The sequence below is a fragment of the Zootoca vivipara genome, chromosome 17, assembly GCF_963506605.1.
Source record: "Zootoca vivipara chromosome 17, rZooViv1.1, whole genome shotgun sequence".
NCBI lineage: Eukaryota > Metazoa > Chordata > Lepidosauria > Squamata > Lacertidae > Zootoca > Zootoca vivipara.
The window spans coordinates 10,462,819-10,482,685 of NC_083292.1; the positions used below are offsets into that span (position 1 = coordinate 10,462,819).

A 19,867-nucleotide genomic window follows, 5' to 3' on the forward strand; every position below is an offset into this window, starting at 1 on the left:
CGCTGCTTCGCGCTTTGTCAGCGCTGTAGCCGCTGCCGCTTCTGAACGCCAACGCGACCTGGCAGGCTTCCTCCTCCTGCCACGGCCGGCATTGCAGGAGCTGGGTCCTGCTGGCTTGTGCCCTCAGTGCTCCATGCGGCACTGCTGCATGCTTTATTGGCACTGCAGCAGCCGCCGCCGCTTCCGGGCACTGACCCAACCCGGCAGGCTTCCTCCTCCTGTTGCGGTCACCGTGCTGGGTCCCGCTAGCTGGCTGGGGCGCTCGGTGGTCTTGCTCCGCACGTCGCACAAGTATGGCTTATTTTCGGGGTATGTCTTACATTTCTCAAATGATTAAAAACCCTGCCATGCCTTACTTTTTGACTACGTATTAAAAAAGGGGAAACACGGTAGGTAAGAAATAAGAAGGAAAAAAATCAATTTGCTTCAGTTTATCAAAACTTAGAGCAATACACAACACACACACACAGAGAGAGAGTTTTTAGCATGCCATGTTTCCTTTGTGTCAATAAAGGCCAGGTTTTTATTGCTTCATTTTCATGGGAGGTTTGTGTTTATGACTTCACAGCACTACAATTCCTTTTACTCAAGCTAAATTTAACCCTGCCCCGATAACAGCAGCAAACATTGTTAACCTGTGTGCATAAAGATGACACATGCAAAAATGTTTGGGTTTAAAAGGAAAATGCGCACTAAGCCATATGCTGCAAGTTCCCCTCCTGGTTCTTAGTCTGGCAGAGGTGAAATCTTGAGCCAGAGTGAATCTGTGCCAATTTGCCAATAAACCTTTATTTGGGATAGGCTTGGTGGTTGGGCATTGCTATGTGACCCTGCAGTCAGTCGAAAAGCAGAGAGGCTATCAAGCCAGAAGGGGTATTCATTGCTTTGCTTTGTAGGTAATGGCTTAAGTACTTGTTGGATAGCAGAGGAATGTAGGAAGCTGCCTTGTATGAAGTCAGATCATTGGTTCACCTAGTTCAGAATTGTCTACACTGATTGGCAGCAGCTGCAGGTTTCAGAGAGGTAGTGTTTCCAAGCCCTGCCTGGAGACACCTGGGGTTGAACCTGAAACACTCTGCATGCAAACCAATTTTTTTACCATGAGCTACGGCCCTTCCCCTATGATCCATCTGGACTGCTTTAAACACTTTCCTGCCATCAGCCAATAAATGCTGCAAGCATTTGATCTGGCATCTCTAGATATACTATTTCCGCCCTCCCCCCGCCCTTCTGTGTGTGCACCTTCTCTTTTCTGCAGAAGTCAGGAAGCGCAGAGGAAGGGGCTTTAGCAGCTTTAAGTGTACTCTGTGAGCAACATGAAGCCCTTTGCCCCTGAAATCCAGCTTCTGCCTAGGCATTACAGAGAAGGAAGCCACAGCAGTGCGATGTTGTGCAATTGGTATCCATTACTTCACTTACATACTTCCCAAAATCACCAGCCTTCATAGTAACAGGCAAGCATCTGCTCAGCATTCCCTGCTGCTAATCAGAAAGGCTCCAAGATCCTCTTCCCTCCTCCAGGACAGTGGTGGGGAACCTTAGGCCAAATGCTCCCCTCCCCACACACACACCTGGTTTTTGAGACTCTGCAGGCTTGCTCCAGTGTTTTTTGCCTGGTTGGAATGTGCCCTTGAATGCTAAAAACGCCTCTATTCTCCTCGATGGAAGATAGAGGGATTTGTAAGTAGGGTTGCCAGACTCAATAGAGGACAGGACTTCTGTGCCTTTAATTGCCCTGCTCTCTTTTGAGTCTGGAAACCTTAAAGAGAAACCAGCGGACCCTTTGTTTAATTTCCAAGCAAAGGGTCTGCTGGTTTCTCTTTAAGGTTTCCAGACTCAAAAGAGAGCAGGGCAATTAAAGGCACAGAAGTCCTGTCCTCTATTGAGTCTGGCAACCCTATTTGTAAGCATGTGTGGAACTAGTTTACTGTACCAAGGTAACATTTGCATTTGTTGCTCCTCCCACTTTTGCTTCTGGGGCTGGCCCACCTCTGCCCGTACCCCTTGGAAGTCTGCCCGGCAGGGATTGCGGCCCTCAGGCTGAAAAATGTTCCTCATCCCTGATCCAGGAATGTCGGCATTATGTAGTTTGAGCCTCTTCCAGCCACAACTGGAGGTGCTCTTGATTTAACCTGGGGCCTTCTACATTCAAATGAGGTGCTCTCCCTGAAAGTCTGGGCTTCAGACAGACTTGTGACCCGCATGACAACCTCCTCCCACTTCTCATCTGTGCCTGAGCATCACTCCCCTAGATGTCTTCTAGGAACATGACGATTTAGGGGCGAGCCAACAATCAGCACAGCTGGACGACTTGGAAAAGCAAGGGTGCCGCCTCCTGCATTTGGCTGAACAGAGAGAGAAAATAAGAAATCTGAATTCTTCTCATCCATCCGTCAGATATATTTCCATAAATCATCGCATCACTTGGGGATCCCATCAGTCTTACTCAGCGGTGGCTGGTACTCATTGAAACTGGGGGAGCAGAAGGCAGAGAGTCTGACAATCGATGGTGCCAGAGTCAATGAGAGGCAGAACCAACTTTGATCCCATCATCTTCCCTGTTGATTTATTCAAGAGACTAAGGAAGCGGAAGCAGGCAGGCAGCACTACCCCCTGAACTGGTTGCATGTAAGCCAGTGAGGGCTGACTGAGAGCAGATTGAAGTTGATGGCTCTAATAGATCAGGCTCCACTTACTGTGGGGGGGATGTAGCATTGACAGCCCCAGAATATCATTCACACCACTAAGGTGGGGGTGCCCCAGAGTGAGGTGGGTATTACACCCCCACTGTCACAAGGACACAGCAGGTATGAAAACACCCAGACCCAGAAGAGCAGCTTCAAAAGCATTACTGTATAACTTTCATTGGGGAAACTTTTGAAGCAGCTTTCCCCAACCTGGTGCCCTCCACGTATTTTAGATTGCAACTCCCATCAGCCCCAGCCAACACAGTTGGGCTGACGGGAGCTCCAGTTCAAAATATCTGGAGGGCACCAGGTTGGAGAAATCTGCTTTAAACTAATAATGGCATGATCATGATAATGACATGACATGATCTTTGGGCTCCCTGAAACACTGCTTTTAATTGAAAGCAGGCAAACCGCAATTGGTAACAAGGCAGTGGTAGCAAAAGGCGTTATGTGTGTTTTTCTAGGCTCCCTGCTAAGCTTTTGACACAATAAGTAGCATTGCTCCATAGGTTGGGCTACAGGGTGCAATTGCCCTACGATAAATATGTGTTTATGGCCTACCATAAATGTTCACAGTGACAGTTTATGGCACGTAGATTGGGTGCTCTGAACAGCAATTGCCTATATTCTGGATTTTTCCTGTGTTCCTCTAGTGGTAGCAGAAGTAGACATTTAAGAGCTATTTTCCCTTGGTGTGCATTTTGCCAGTCTGAGGTGCTCTGGCACATAGGGGAAGGAGCCAGTGGCCAAGGCCCTTTCCATGCATTTGGAAAGTGAATCCTGCTCCGACTCACATTAACTCATTGGCACTCCTACTGAACATTTGGGGATACATCAGTAGAGTAGTACTTGACAGGGTATATTATAACAGAATAGAGTACTAGACTGCAGCATTAGCAAGCAACATAGTAAAGTAAAGCTAAAGAAACCAAGGGTGTTTAAAAGCTTTTGAGGAGTACTATCAGTGAGTCCATTTCCTTTGCTCATAGCATCACAAATAAACAAACAAAGCTCCATAAAACCAAACTGTTTGTGTTAACAGTGGGTACCTTGTTTCCATGAAGGGATGTGGGTGACGCTGTGGGTTAAACCACAGAGCCTAGGGCTTGCCAATCAGAAGGTCGGCAGTTCGAATCCCCGTGACGGGGTGAGCTCCCCTTGCTCGGTCCCAGCTCCTGCCAACCTAGCAGTTCGAAAGCACGTCAAAGTGCAAGTAGATAAATAGGTACCGCTACAGCGGGAAGGTAAATGATGTTTCCATGTGCTGCTCTGATTCGCCAGAAGCGGCTTAGTCATGCTGGTCACATGACCTGGAAGCTGTACGCCGGCTCCCTCGGCCTATAATGCGAGATGAGCGCCGCAACCCCAGAGTCGGTCACAACTGGACCTAATGGTCAGGGGTCCCTTTACCTTTACCTTGCTTCCATTATAGGTAATTTTTACTGTTACATGTGTATATTTCACTCACAGTCACGTTGTATCATAGGTTTTTGTAGTCATTTGGTTTTCGTTCATGTGGTTTTTCATCATTGCAGTGAATTGTGGGATTTGTAGTTGTAAAGTTGCCTAAATGGAGTTTTTGTTTTAATGAGTATTGACTCAAAAGAAATAAGAGAACCCATAGTTATTAAAAAGAAGCAAAAGATGTACCTCTGTATCCCATGAGGTGGTGAAATTCATAATATAACCTGTAATTCAAGATTGGTTGAAAGGTAAATTATACGCTTTGAGTTATAAGGAAAAATAGATTTGCTTAGTGGATGTTTATGGAACTTACTATGACGAGTGTTCAGCTGTAAAATCTGATACTTGAGCTGGGTAATCTTTCCTGAAATTCAAGATACATTTTTGTGATTAAAACCATGAAGACATCCTATTATTTTTTATAAGCACATTAACTCTTGTAATTTAAACAGATTAGTTTGCATTTCACATGCCAAGTGCATGCATCATGATTTATTAAGGGAAACAGTTTTCCACATCTGTTTCTGTTTCTTGATTCATTAAATTTTGATTGAAAAAAAAAAAGTTGTAGGAAAATCCCACAACACTCACCAGCCAGAGTGATTGCTTTTCTGCTGCTTTTGTCTATTTGGGATTTATCTTTCTCTCCATCTCCCCCCTTCCATCCCCTAAATGAAATGAAACAAAACAAGACTTGGTTGATAGCCTATAAAATCTAGAATTCCATGGCTTCTAAATTTCAAAGTCAGGTTCACACTTGCTGTGTCTAGGGGCTGCTGAGTTATGGCCATTCAGCCGTGAGAAAGATGTGCCTGGTTTTTTTGTGTGGTTTTTTTTGATGTGAAAGAATTTGAGGCCGCGCTTTCTTTTAGAAAGCATGTCACTTCACACACATCACGCATCTTTACTCGCAACAATGCAAAATTCTGTATTCTGTGTCTTCCTGTAAAGCATATACTGTCTAATTGTACATGATTCCTCCAAACCTGCTTTAAGGTCTCGGGCAGAGGCTGGCAGACAGCACACCAAATGCGCTGTCCCTGTGCCCCTTTGATAAGGCTGTTGTGTTTGTGGTGGTGTACTTAGAGCAGGGATTGGCAAGGTTTACATCACCTGGGTCAGTTCACTCCCGTGGAGATCGCTCCGTGGGCTGTGATTTCCTGGGCCACAAAAGCGAGTCCCCACTCAGCGCTGTGCTGATTTAACATAGTGCGCAAGGGACTCATCGAGCAGGCGGCTCGGTTCGGGGGCAGCTCATGGGCCGTTTCAATGACCCCCATGGGCCGCTTGTGGCAGGTTGCCGACCCCTGACTTAGAGGAAGTGATTCACTTAGAGTAAGCATGGACCAGGGAGAGAAAAGTCTATCATCAGTGGTGGCGAACCTCTAGCTCAGGCATCCCCAAACTTCAGCCCTCAGATGTTTTGGACTACAATTCCCATCTTCCCCGACCATTGGTCCTGTTAGCTAGGGATCATGGGAGTTGTAGGCCAAAACATCTGGAGGGCCACAGTTTGGGGATGCATGCCTGCTCTAGCTCATGGGCCAAATTGGACTTGTGAGGCCATTTGCTCCAAACCACACCCACCAGCCCCACACTTGCCTTTGTGCAGCATGGTTCTTTTTGACACACTCACCAACCCCTCTCTCTGTCCTCCTCCATCCAGGAAACAAGAACCATCACCAGAGCTCATGAAACATTCTAGCTAGGCAAAAATGTTAAGCAGGACTGTGAGCAGGTGTGGCTAGTGATGGGTGTGTCGCTAGACGATAATCCCAAAGGCCACATTCAGGGCTTGAGGTTCCCCATCCCTGAAATAAAGCTCAAAGGCCGCTCAAAGTGACTCTTGAGTATTGTCCTGCCTTCTTAGGTTATAGCACCTGGCTCTGGTGAAGCAAAAAACATGGTAGTGAACACAGGGCACCTGTTGATGTCCTTTGAATAATGGCTGGGGATTCTCTTAAAAGCAAAAGAGTTCTAGCAGAGGAAAGAAATCAACAGCTTGAGGAGAAGAGACTTCACAGGCTGAAAATGGAAACAATGTGCACTTGGTCTCAGTTGTGGCCTGGTAGAGTTTTAATTGCTGAAATTACCTTGTCGGGAAGCCTTATCAGCTGCTGTTCTACTGATTGTTTGGTTTAGATAAGCGCTGAAAAAAGATAAAGCTCTTGATAAGGTTCTGCCGATTACAGCAACCAGTTGAAAAGTGTTTCCGCTTCCTGGGAGTGGAATCGTTTTGGACCTTGCCTGAATCTTTCTGTTTCTCTCCCTCGTGGAATACTTTTCGCTCCCTTCCCGTAAGTGAGTTTAAATCGACCTCTTCAAAATGTGTTTTTATAAATCCTCTGAATGCCCTCCTCCGTTTGCATGATTTTATTTTTTTTTAGGGGAGGGGGAAATTATCTTTGTTGAAGCAGATGTTGATAGTGTGGGATTTAATACAAAGTTGATTCTACTCCTTTTCTTTATTGCTTACATGGTTTGACTTGCCTGTGTACAGCATATAGTAGTGACTATAAAGAATTAGAATAAGTTGTTAACTATAGCGATGCCATGGCTGCTCCAGGTCCATGTTTTGGCATCAGAAGTCGGTTGTTTGTGTAATCAACAAATAAATCTCCATTGCTTGAATCCATATATTCTAAGTCAGGGTTCCCTGCTTCAGAAAAATTCACTTGCAAGGTGGAAAGTGAGAGTGTTATGGTTTGGTCAGGATCCCTTGACATTTGCAATGAGGTAGGGAGTTGTTTGTTAGTGTTGCAGTTTGGTGGGGTTTTTTTTGGGGGGGGGGTCTCTCTCAACTCTGAGATCCTGAATCAGAAATGGAGGCAACAACTGGACAAAGTTTGCTGCTCAGCTCATATCATTTGGGTCAATGCCTAATTATGCTCTTTTGTCAGGCAAGGAAAAGAGAATAGAATAGAATAGAATAGGGGGAACGGAGTATCATTCCTGTCCTGAGTTTGTTTGTTTTTTAAATAGCTCTGTAATATTCATTTGAGCAAATCTTTGGGCTGTGACAATGCAGCAAACCCCCTCTTTACTACTACTTTGTTGTTGTTTTTAATGAAGAAAAAATTCTGGAGACTTAGGGAAGTTAAATTTAAAAAAAGGGATTTATTTTACAGAACCAAAAATTGGTCAAACGAAAGAGGAGATATAATTCTTTCAAGAAACAGCTAACTTATAGATAATAAATTCAGTAGATGTTACAGGCTTTTAATCGAGGTGGTAAACACACAGCTTCTTTTGGGTTATTTCACTTCAGTTCATTAAGCTTAATTGTATACAGTGTAAGTTTTAATACTTGGGTTCTTAAACAAGGTGGTACTTTCTGTCAGCTTCCCAACCTTCTTTAAATATCACTGCTGAGGCTCCTTTAGCAGTATAACAGGCCCAGGGGATCTCCACAACCCTAACTGGTTTGAGATTCTTCTTTCTCTAGAAGCTCTGGCCCCTCCTTGCTGAAATTCAGCTTCCCAGTTGTTCTATATAGTCTGATTACTCCGAATAAGATACTAGACACAGTCTTTCAAACTGAGATCAGAGACTTCCTTCTCTGGCTACCAATATTTTCCTCAGAGTGGATATTAACACATGGGAGCTATAACCAGCTGAATACCAAAATTCCCCAACTCTCAACTCTCTTCTTTTTAACTCTCTCTACTGCTTCCCCCCTCCCTCCCACCCAAAGTGCTGAGTCCACCCTCCCGCTGGCTAGCTGTAGGTAAAAAGGTAAAGGATCCCTGGACGGTTAAGTCCAATCAAACTTGACTTTGGGGTGTGGCACTCATTTCACTTCAGGCTGAGGGAGTCAACGTTTGTCTGCAGACAGCTTTCCAGGCCATGAGGCCAGAATGAATAAACCGCTTCTGGTGCAACAGGACACCGTGATGAGTGCCAGAGCGCACAGAAATGCCGTTACCTTCCCGCTACAGTGGTACCTATTTATGTACTTGCACTGGTGTGCTTTTGAACTGCTAGGTTGGCAGGAGCTGGGACAGAGCAACTCTGTTGTGGGGATTCAAACTGCTGACCTTCCAATTAGCAAGCCCAGGAGGCTCAGTGGTTTAGACCACAGCGCTACCCACTCCCTTGCATAGCTGCCAAGTTATCCCTTTTTTAAAGGGATTTTCCCTTATGCTGAATAGGCTTCCTCGCGAGAAAAGGGAAAACTTGGCAGCTATGCTCCCTTGACTAGCTGTACCTGCAGCCAATCAGAGAGACTCAAACCCAGCACTCTGCACTGCATCACCAAATGCTGGTCTAGCTGAGCTTTCCGCCTCAGATAGCTTCTTTAACCACTGTTACGGAGGAGGTCTGGGTTCACACATAACACTAAGTTACAATCAACATTGACCAAGGTTTATAAACCAACAAAAAAACATAGACTGAGCATTTTTTAACCATGGCTTATAAACCATAGTTTAACTGTGAAGCCATGGTTAACTGAACTATGGTGTAGTGTTATGTGTGAACCAAACCACTGAGTTACTTGCAGATTTCTGCTTGGCAAAGGAAACTCTTGTCCTGAGGTTGGGCAAGCAAAATATATATTTCAAAATAGCTGCCAATCACATAGTGGTACTGAAAATGGCCAGGACGGCAAAAGTCCAGTTTCATTTTCAAACTCCACAGAGATGAAGCTCAGAGGGATGTAAGGGCACTGACCACTTTCCTCAGTCTCTATGCTGTAGCTTGAACTTAGAAACAGCAAAGAGAGGGAGGGGGGAAGAAAACTTAGAGTAGCCAAGAGCAGGAATAGCAGCTCACTGTGCATCACGAAACACTTTTTGGCATTTTGCACTGAGGGGAGGTGGAAGAAACAGCAAAACTCTTCCAAGTAAATTTAAAATGACGTGATTAGAATCGGTTTTGACTCTGTGCTGCTGATAACTAGCAAAAATGGCCATTGTCATGATAGGTGGAGCATATGGAACGCAGTGTGGGAAGCGTTGGTTGTACGGCACCATTGTCCCCGGGTTCAAGGCTTTGCTTTTGCTGATTGGAATGTGTGGTAGCCAGTGAAGGTTATTCCCCTCCGCATAGCCCCAGTGGTGCTGTCTGCGCAGGGCTCTGGGACAGAACTGTCAGTAATGATGTTTTAAAATATGGAATTTATGTGTTGATCAAATGCTAGTCCTACTCAAAGCAGGGCAATCGAAATTAATGGACACAGCTAACATAACTAACTTGCATACAACTCTGTATTTTCTAGTTGATTTTCAGTTGTAATAATGATTTGTTTGGCTGTTTAACTATATTTTGCATTGTGAAATTTTCCTTGTATTTTTCAAGCTGGTTTTTATTTATAATTTTTATTTTGTTTATTAAAGCATTCATATACTGCCCTCACAAAATATAGCAACAAAAAAAAACATAGCCATTAAAAACAGTACAGAGCAGTCATTAAAATGACTGAATCTTCAATAATTTTTTTAACAGTCATAGAATTTGGCTATTTTTGTCTTTGTGCCTAGAGATACAAGACTAAGGTTGGGATTTTACAGAGTTGAAATTTTACAGAGTTGAAATTGAGTCATCTAGAGCAGTGTTTCCCAACCTTGTGCCTCCAGATGTTTTGGGACTACTACTCCCATCATCCCTAGCTAGCAAGACCAGTGGTCAGGAATGATGGGAATTGTAGTACGAAAACAGCTGGAGGCACAAGGTTGGGAAACACTGATCTAGAGGGGCAGTAGTCGTTTGTTTTGTTCTTGTTCTTTTTATTACATATTTTGCATTTTTTTTGCTATGAACAGCCCTGAGATATACGGATGAAGGGCAGTATACTAATTTAATAAATTAAAAACAAAAAACAAAAACAGAATTCATAGCAGGGAGCTCTAGTCTTCTAGATCAGGGTGCAGTGTATTACCTCTGAAATGCACCATGAAAAAGTGAAGATATGTAGGAAGCTGCCTTATATTGAGTAAGACCATTGGTCCACCTAGCTCAGTATTGTCTGCGCTGACAGCAGTCGTTCTAGGTTTTGGGTGGTTGAGGGTGGTCTCTCCTAGCCTTATCAGGAGGAGGTGGAAATTGGAGCTTTTGCATGCAGGGGAGTTGCTCTACCCCTAAGCTATGGATGACACTTCCACAAAGATCCTGACACTCCCACGCTGTACTTCCAGGTTGCTAACATGCTACCCCCCCCCCCAGCTACAACCCCCACCATTGCTTAACCTTGCCCATGCTAGTTGGAGCTGATGAGAGTTGGAATCCTATAATTTCCCCCCATCCTTAGACTGCAGGCTTGGGCAGCTGCAGCTAACTTATAGTGCGATCCAATGGATATCTACTCAAAAGTAAGTCCCTTTGAACTCAGTAGACTTACTTCCAGGTGAAGTGTTCATTGTGCTCAGCCCACCCAGTAGATATGACTGTTTCTTCCTGAGTATTACTGTGCTAGAAGCATTTACATGATTCCGTTTGCATTTTTACTGTGGAAGAAGGCTTTGCGTAGAAACCCATTTGACTCATGCCTGCAAGAGGCTTTTTAATAGGTTTTGTTGAACCCTCCAGCCTTCTAAATAATCGCAGCCATCAAAGGCCTTGCACTTAAATAGCACCTTAATGCAAGGATCGTCAAGGGCTTTGCAGATGTTAAGGAAGGAATGTTTGCCAAAGGCAAAAAGAAAACTCTACAAAATGATAGAGAATGTTTCTCAGACACACTTTTATTTCCTTCCCTGCTTGTCTGTAGAGAGCTACTATGCCTCACTCAGATGTTCCTAATCTTGATTAAAGTTTGACACGAACAGCACAGCCCAACATTTGGCAGGCTTCAGATCCAAGGCCAAATTGTCTTGCTTGCTGGTGGGAGAAGAAAACACAGGTTTATGCGAATGTACAACTAAACACCTTGGCCTGGTTCACACATCACGCTAAGCTAAACCATGGTTTAGCAGGAGCTTGTGAGCATGCAGGTTCCAGGGGAGTAGATAGTGGCTCCTCCTCTGATTGTACTGCTGCTTTGCTTTACTGAGTTAAGCCATTGTTAAAAAATGTCCTCTTCAACAGTGTTAAATTCCTGCCCCCCTTTTTTTGTTTCCAGTGAAAACCACATAGGCTGGACCCGAAGCATCGTACAGATGGAGAAGCCTTGTATAATACCTCCCCCCACATCCGCACGCCAGCTTGGGTTTCTTGTGGTATCAGCTCCATAACAAAGGCTTGGCTCTTAGCAATGTAAACTATGGCTAAAGCCATGTTGGTTTGTTTAGATATGCCAAGGAGCACTGCTTCTCTCTCGCCTCCCTTTCCACAATGGGGACTAGGCTACCACACACAGCTGGTGTTTCTAATCAAGCACAGATGTGTATTGGGATCTCTCCCATCTCCTGGAACATTTAAATGGAGATGAATGGGGCTTAATCAGCTATAAATAACAGCATGCCTTGCCTGTGGATCACTAACCTTCTGCGGGACTCCCACAGGAGGAGGGTTAGGTTTAATTACTTCAGCTGACTGCAAACAACAAAATAATCAGGCTCTGGATCAAGTGCCAAAAGGAGGGAGAGGGATTAAGAGGTGAAGTAATAAAGAAAGATGAAGATCTAACAGACTGCCTGGGGTTGTGGATCCTGCCACCCAAGCAGGGGACCCCTTGGGGATTGGGAATGCATCCTTCTAAGCACTAGAAACACATGGAGAGGTTGGCAAAAATGTGTGCACAGCCCCTTACCCCAGTCCTCTCATGCAGTTGCCCATCCTGAACTCTGATCCAGGTAGGGTCTTGACCGGGTGTGTGTGTGTGTGTGTGGAATCCTGGATTCAGATAAACACATTAAAGTGAATGGGATACGGGTGGCGCTGTGGTCTAAACCACTGAGCCTCTTGGGCTTGCCGATCAGAAGGTCAGCCCCGTGACGGAGCTCCCCGTTGCTCTGCCCCAGCTCCTGCCAACCCAGCAGTTCGAAAGCACATCAAAGTGCAAGTAGATAAATAGATACTGCTACAGCGGGAAGGTAAACAGCGTTTCCGTGTGGTCTGGTTTCCATCATGGCGTTCCGTTGTGCCAGAAGTGGTTTAGTCATGCTGGCCACCTGACCCAGAAAGCAGTCTGTGAACAAACACCAGCTCCCTCGGCCTAAAAGCGAGATGAGAGCCACAACCTCATAGTTGCTTTGGACTGGACTTAACAGTCCAGGGGTCCTTTTCGTCTCTTCTCTCTCTTTTTTTTTTTTTGAACCTATCTACACTGACTGGAAGATGCCAACTTTCAAGATGCCACCAAATGCTGCAATCTTTCCTCATAGGGGAGTTGCTCCATCTCCTCGATCATTTTGGTTGCTTGTTTCTGAATCTTTTCCGACTCTACAATGTCCTTTTGGAGGTGGGGTTCTCAAAACTCCCAAGCGTGGTCAAACTCCAGATTGTACAAACTCGTTTGTACATTAGGGAAGGAAGTGAATGCCTCGTTTGTACAATGGCATCGTGTTCTCAGCAGTTTTATTTTCACTTCCTTCCCTAAGGAATCTGATGGAACTTGGGAGCCCAACGACCTCTGAAGTAGACAGTACCTGCCCTTATGGATATGTGGTTGGATCATGTATAACAGGATATTTTTCATCCTCATAATCATTACTCCTCCTCCAAACAAAGTTCTAACTATAAAAAGTGCACCCCACATCTTTAAAATAAGTGGGTTCAAAGGAAAAGCTACTGTTCCCTTGTCTGTGTGAGTGGGATATAATCAAAGGGTTGTTCTGGAATAACATCCCTCCCTCTCGTTGGGCAGTGGCGCAAAATTGCATTAATCATGTACATGTAAATATTTTTCAGCTCCTTCCATTGTTAAGCAATTTCAGAATGGTGGCTGGTGCCATTCAAGAGCTACTAGGGTGCTGGGTGAAAAATGGGTGAAAACCTCTTCAGTCTACAATTGCCAAAAAAGAAAGTATGGGACATAGTTGCTAATTCTGGCTGCTTTTCTCACTTGCTGAAGAACACAGCCTCTGTCAGAAAGCGTTTAACTTATGTTATGTCTGTTCTCGTTCACTGACAGCCAGCTAGGCGCAAAAGAGGCAAAATGAGACGGAATGCCCATCATGAGTCTCTCCCCCCCCCCTGCTCACTGTGGTTCGTGGTGCATTGGTGCCACTTAGTGGGGGGACAACTGAACTGAAGTTTTCTTAAACTGGGTGAAGGCTTCCCCAGCAGGAGCTGAGGGAACACTGCATTCTTTGAGCTTTTTGTCATTCTTATCTAGAAGATCAGGTGACTCCAAAGCTTAATTTGAAGACATTTCAGGGTGAGTGTCAGGTTATTCTTGATGAGAGTCTATACTATTGCTGGCCCTCATATGAACATTGTTTTGCTGAAAATTTCTCCTTCTCCTTCTCTTTGTAGTAAACTTCATTAATAACCTCCCCAAAATGGTTTTGGTCCTGCTGCTGTGAATGCAAAAGCTGTGTGCACATTATACCTTAAGGCGCATTCAAAGCACCTTCCCCCCCCCCTCAAATAATTCTGGGCACTGTAGTTTACCCTTTACAGAGTTATAATTCCCAGCAAACCTTAACAAACTACAGTGCCCAGTTATTTAAGGGGGGAAATGTACGTACCGGTATTTTGAATGCACTTTAAAGATGTATATAGCCTTGTGGACTGTTTGGGTTGTTGTTGTTGTTGTTGTTGTTGTTGTTGTTCATAGCTCAATAACAGAGCATCTGCTTTGCATGAAGAAAGCGCCAGATTTAACCCTCTGCATGTCCAGGCAGAGCTTGAATAGATCCCTGCCTGAAATCTTTGGAGAGCCACTGCCAATCAGTGCAGACAATATAGAGCTAAATGGACCCAATGGTCTGATTCATATAAGGCAGCCCCGTCATGTTTGCTTTCCCCCCCTGGCTGACCTTAATAAAAACCACTAAATCCTGTGTTTACTTTATAAATGGGGAACATATTTACAGATTCTGAACCTTCTGATGGGCAAGGCGATAGTAACAAAGCCCAAATCTTAATTAAGTAATAGGATCTGACAAGCAGTATATTTCTAGATGTGCACTGCAGCCTCTGGGAGAGGCTCCAGAGGGCGAACACTCATAATAGTCTGAGATGTGTCTTAATTGCTCAGAAAGGAAATATATATTTGTCCAGTCACTTTCTCCAAGTAGAATATAGATATTCTAAGAAAGTTAGATTCGACATTATTTTATTTTTGTTAAAGCAGCTACACTGGGCTTAGAAAAAGATTCTCCAAATACAATTAAAGTTAGGTTGGCAAACTCTGTGTGATATCCACCTACGGCTTCAACCCTGATCCCACTTAACTGGGAATAAGCCCCACCCAATTTAATCTGATTTACTTTTGGGTGGACATAAGTTACAGAACTGTACAGTTGGAAGAGACCCCCTAGTCCAACCCCCTGCAATGCAGGGAGTTAGTCATATTCAGAGTATAACTAACATTGGATATCTCTTGTTGTTTGCTTGTTTTCCATGTATAAATGGAAGATCAGAATCACACGAGTTTTCTTCCCACTCCACCGTTGCTTATACATACTAGAGCTGGTGTAACATTTCAGAATTTGACCGGTGGAGTGAACAATGGGGGCCGATTCCAAAATGAGAGAAGGATGTCATGTGAATCACATCGTTTGGGGAGAGGAGGGGGCCTTACCATGGCAATAACAGTCTTGGTGAAGAGGGTAATGTTAGCCAGCGCCCCACTGAGGCTATTGCCAACATCTTTTAAAGGTTTTTGTTTAAGAAGAAGAAGAAGAAGAAAGAAAATTCCAACTGTGCAAAATTCAGATCCCTTTTAATTCTCATATGTTAATCTGACCATTTGGGCAAACAAGACATGATCACAGTACATTGACACATTCTAATCTGGCAAAAGCAATCAAAGAGGGTGTTGAGCAGGAATTTGACTCAGGAGAGTGTGTGGCTTGGAGAGGGGCAGATAAGAGAGGCCTGTAGAGCTACATTTCTACACACACTAGGCTAGTTTCTCCACCCACCCACATCTACCACCTCTCTGCTAAATCCAGGCAAGCGAGAGAGATGATCAAGAGTTCAAGGGTACATTCTCCAGGGACAAAAGCACTCAAGAAAGGCAAGGAAGAGTAGGGCTGTGGCTCAGGAGAGTATCCCAAAGGCTAGGTAGAGAGGTTTCAATGCCCACTTTTGAGTTCACAGGCCAGATATTTCGTTCCTCTGCTCTTGGGAAATAAAGAGTTCCATAGATATGGGTCCACCACTGAGATCCCCCATCTTTCATGTCCAACATTCTAACTGGCCCTAAACCAATGTTAAGTTGAAATAAACACACCTTATTGCCGGAAAGTCTTGTGGTGCTCTGTTTTAATTCAGTGCACTTCTGCTTGCTTCCCAGTATCTGCAAGGAAGTCAGTCCCTCGTGCATCTGCCTGCCACAGCTAATGCTTGCTGGTTTGATCAAAACATTTGGTCACCTGTAGACAGTGCAAGAATCCTAGGTCTTCCTTTTTATCTGTTCTCTTTTTGTGAATCCACTTAAGTGCATAGTTGACAATTGCCTTTGATAAACACCTTTATTTCAGTGTGCAAGCGCCCATTCCTTATAAAGGCTACAGAAGAGTTTGGGATGTTGTTGTTGTTGTTGTTGTTGTTGTTGTTTTTAAAGCACATATTTCTGTCTTGCACACACACCAGAGGGCACTGTATGGCATGTTGTAACATAATAAATAACCTCTTAACCTGCTTAGTGCTTTATGCTCAATAGCGTGTTTTACAGCATTACCTGGAGTCCTTGAATACTAGTTCCCATGGCAACCTGATATAGCGTTTTTATTCTTTATTACTATCACTGTTTTATTGCTGCCTTGTTCAAATGTGCTGTCATCTTTATTTTGCTTCAGTGCTATCCTTGTGTGTGCGCCTGAGATTGAGAGAGGGAGGAAGGGAGTGAAAGAGCACTGCAAATCTGTTTCTAGAAATTATTTTAGAAGTAAGAAGGTGATCTGTCATCTCTGTATTAAATCTCAGTTCAAGCGCTGACACAAATTGGGGGTAGGAGAACCCCCACATGTAGAAAGAGACTGACAACCTGAATATAGATTAAGGCAGGTGGTTAAATTATGGCACAAAGCTGCACAGAACCAGTGACAAATGAGTTTGGGGGTGGGGAGGTGATAGCTATTCTTACAGATGGAAGAGGGGAGGGGATTCCATTTCATATTTGGAGCCTAAATGCTGTGGTGTAGATGAGGATTTCTGTAAATTGTATATGGATCTGAATCTCCAAGGAACACAGGAAAAGGACCCTCTACCCAAACCATTTGTTATCAATTAGCAAAGGGGGGGGGGGGGAGAAGGAGGGACCCACACTGATTGCAAGCTCTGCAGTGTGTGCACCAGTATGGTCAGTTTGCATCCAACACACAATACCTTGTACACACAACTTCTTGGTAGCATCCACCCTGGATTAAAATAGTTTCACCATGTGGGAGTTCAGGACAAGGACTGCAGTACAGAGCACATCCCTCAAGTTCAGTACCTGGTATCTCCAGGTAAAGACTCCTGTCTGAAATTCTGGAGAGCTGCTGCTTGTGCGTGTAGACCAGCAGTAGGCAATCTGGTGCCCTCCAGATGTTTTGAACCCATAATCACCTCCAGCCACTGTGTTCAGTAGTCAGAGATGATAGGAACAGCTGGAGGGCACCTTGTTGCAAAACTGGTTACATTAAGCAGACAAAGTATTTGCCACTCAACCATTTCCATGAGGTCTAGTGTCATGGCACTCCAAAAACTTTATGAAGGACTATGAATTCACTCATAGCACACATGTTTTACATATAAGCGTTCCAGTTTCAGTCTCTGGAATCTCTATATAGAGTCTTGTCAGGTAGCTGGACCGTGAAAGACTTTGGCATAAAATTTGGAGAGCTGCTCTCAGTTAGCATTTAGGGATGTCTACAGTTGGTGCTTTAAAAGTAAATCAACATTCTGGTGCCAGGTTAAACTTAAGTCCTCCAGAAAAGCTGGATGTTGCAGTTAGTTTAAATTATATGCAAATTTGCCTGATTTCTATTCCTTTGCTGAATATATTATGCTGCTGTCAGTCATTTTTTATTTTTTATTCCTTATTGAAAGATTTTAAAAAATTACAATTGCACAGAGTAAGATAAGAAACAAAAAGAAGAAAAAGAAAATAAATAGTACCCATGTAGAAAATAAAACAGAACAACAAAAAGGACATACCGGTATATTAATGTTTCTCTTGCTCTATATCCAAAGAGGCAAAGCTGTTAATCATAATAATAAAAGGTAAAAGGACCCCTGACCATTAGGTCCAGTCGTGACCGACTCTGGGGTTGCGCACTCATCTCGCGTTATTGGCTGAGGGAGCCGGCGTATAGCTTCCAGGTCATGTGGCCAGCATGACAAAGCCGCTTCTGGCAAACCAGAGCAGCACATGGAAACGCCGTTTACCTTCCCGCTGTAGCGGTTCCTATTTATCTACTTGCATTTTGACGTGCTTTCGAACTGCTAGGTTGGCAGGAGCTGGGACCAAGCAACAGGAGCTCACCCCGTCACAGGGATTCGAACCGCCGACCTTCTGATCAGCAAGCCCTAGGCTCAGTGGTTTAACCACAGCGCCATAATGCTATTTAACAGGTGGGAAACCTGTGACCCTCTGGATGTTGGGCAACACCTCTCATCATCTCTGACCATTGGGCATACTGGCTGGGGCTGATGGGAGTTGGAGTCCAACAGCATCCATTGTGCCACAGGTTCACCATACCTGCTATATGATAAGACCTATAATTATTAGCCCAGCTATTGTCCTAATTCATATCAATATATTGTGAACTCAGAACCTGTATTTGCACTAACTTCTTCCTCTTGCAATATTCAATTAAATATAGCATTCTTATCTTCTTCTTTTTAAAATTTATCTTATTAGTTTTAAACTACAGTGGTACCTCTACTTACGAATTTAATGCGTTCCGAACACACATTTGTAAGTCGAATCCCATAGGAATGCATTGGAAGAAAAAATTCGTAAGTCGAAGCAACCCTATCTAAAAATTCGTAAGTAGAAAAAATCCTATCTAAACCGCATCCAAGATGGCGGACGGAGCTCCATTTGTAAGTAGAAAAATTCGTAAGTAGAGTTATTTGTAAGTAGAGGTACCACTGTATACCCAAAAATAAGGAAAGGGGGAATTCCCTCCCCTTAACAAAAAAACAAAACAAAACACTAAATCCATCACATACAAGGTTGCACATACAGTCTGAATTGCAAAAACTAATTTCAAAATCCAGATCCGAAGCAATGGAAAACGATTCATTAAAAAATGTATCCAGAAACAAACAAACATATAATAAAACTAAGTATAAATACAAGACGGTGTTTTCAAATTAATACAGTATATTGGAAGATAATATGGATATTTTGAGGTCTCTACTGGTACAACCAGGATGGGTAAGGAAGTGAAGAGGGGCCACCATGTGATTTCAAATGAGTCGGACTTGATAAATCATCCACTTGCTTTGTTGGGCCAGTTTTTTTATTATAATCTAAAAATCCAAACTTTACTTCTGTGTAAAAACAGAGCCACAATTCTGTTGCTGGGCTATTTCCATTTTCACCGTTGCCAAAAGGAACATAATCAAACTCTTTTAACATGATACCCACTTTAATATTCTGTGCATTTGTCAGAAGCAGCACCTCAAATCTGCCTGCATTTAAAACAGATATCCCGAGAAGTGTGTCAAGGGATGCTAATCCTTACGCCTGTGTGTGAATTCCACATTGCCAGATGGATACATATATCTGGGAGAGCTGGCAAGGCTAGATTTCGCTCTGCAGAAGAAAGCGTGGTAGGGGGAGGCAGGACGGGTGGAGGAAAAACATTAATCTGAAGTTACCCATGTCGAAAACGCTCGCTGTGAAGCCGGGCCTAGACAAGTGACCCCACTGGAAGGGCAGCATTGCCTGGTGTGTCATCCAGCGATAACCAGTTGTGTGTTTTCCTTGCGAAGGGATGTGACATGATTTCCGGAACGAATGCATTTAAAGGCAAGCACTGTGTTCCTGAGAATGATAGAGCCCGTGGAGTGTTAACCGTGGCACTCTGATCTTGGACTTGCAGGAGCTGGCTGGTGAGCCCCAGATAACACATATCTGCTGAGCCACATGTTAGGACTAATATGGATTTTGGTGTGTTTCTCTTGCAGCGAGAATCTCCCTCCCTCTTTCGCACACACATTTCCCACACTTCTAGGTTTTCTGGCTGTCAAAATATTTGTATTTTCTTGGCTAGTCCCTCCACAAATATATAAATACACACACACACCTGATTGCTACTGTTCACCAAAATACAGCAATAAGATAAGTGCTCCTATGGCAGAGGGAGATCTAGGGTCAGGGCTGCCTCCTCGAGGGTGATCTCTCTCCGATTTCGGTGAATTGAGAGGCATTTGGAAAGGCATAAATCATTTTGAGAACAGTGGATAGATTTTTTTTGGTGGTGTTTTTTATAGCCCGCTTTTGAAATCCTTCATTACATCTTGTGCCCAGAGGCAAGGAAGATGCTGCGAAAGCAGAGAATTCACTTGAGTGTCTTGAAGAACATTTGTGCCCTTGAAGCAGGATCTGGCAAGTGTTTATGCATCGCCTTCGGTAGGAACATGCCTGACTTATATTTCGCCAAACCATTAGTACATCTATTTCATTATTGTCTGTGCTGACTGGCAGCAGCTCTCCAGGGTTTCGG

General features: G+C 43.9%; 1 protein-coding gene across 12 annotated transcripts in view; it reads left to right on the forward strand.

Annotated features, from left to right (window-relative positions):
- Nucleotides 1–19,867, forward strand: part of FBRSL1 (fibrosin like 1) — an 808,905-nt gene that overhangs the window by 287,201 nt on the left and 501,837 nt on the right. The window contains exon 1 of one of the 12 annotated variants that reach the window (XM_060269615.1): nucleotides 1,870–6,451. The exons of the other annotated variants lie outside the window; for them this stretch is intronic. The gene's annotated coding sequence lies outside the window, so the exon portion shown is untranslated. Of the gene's footprint in view, nucleotides 1–1,869; nucleotides 6,452–19,867 lie in introns of those variants that run through there. 12 annotated transcript variants of the gene reach the window in all.